The following is a 574-nucleotide window of genomic DNA, read 5'->3' on the forward strand; positions in this document are numbered from 1 at the left end:
CACCCATCCATCTACCAATCCATCCATTTATCTACCAGTCTGTCCGTCTGTTCATCCATCTATCAATCCGTCTGTCCATCCATCCATCCATCCACTCATCCATCCATCCGTCTATTCATCCATCCATCCATTCATCTACCAATTCATCTGTCCATCCATCTACCAATCCGTCCATCCATCCATCTATCCACCAACCTGTCTGTCCATCCATCCGTCTGTTCATCCGTTCATCCAATCCACCCACCCACCCATCCATCCGTCAGTCCATCAATCCGTCCATCCATCCATCCACCCATCCATCCATCCATCCACCCACCCACCCATCCATCCACCCAACCATCTATCAGTTGGTCTTTTTCTGCTGGATTGACTGCAAATGTGTTGCTATAATATTCATTTAATATATTATTTGAGATCATTATAAAAATATTATTATTGTGTCTGTAATGCATACACATAATGCACGTGTTTTAGTTTCCTCTAATTATTTAGTTGCTGGTGTGCAAAATAGAAAATTATGCAAATACAAATATTCAGAATAATCTATTACATTGGTTGATCTCTAATATTTATC

This window comes from Sinocyclocheilus anshuiensis, unplaced genomic scaffold (assembly GCF_001515605.1).
Source record: "Sinocyclocheilus anshuiensis isolate Anshui unplaced genomic scaffold, SAMN03320099.WGS_v1.1 scaffold579, whole genome shotgun sequence".
Taxonomy (NCBI): domain Eukaryota; kingdom Metazoa; phylum Chordata; class Actinopteri; order Cypriniformes; family Cyprinidae; genus Sinocyclocheilus; species Sinocyclocheilus anshuiensis.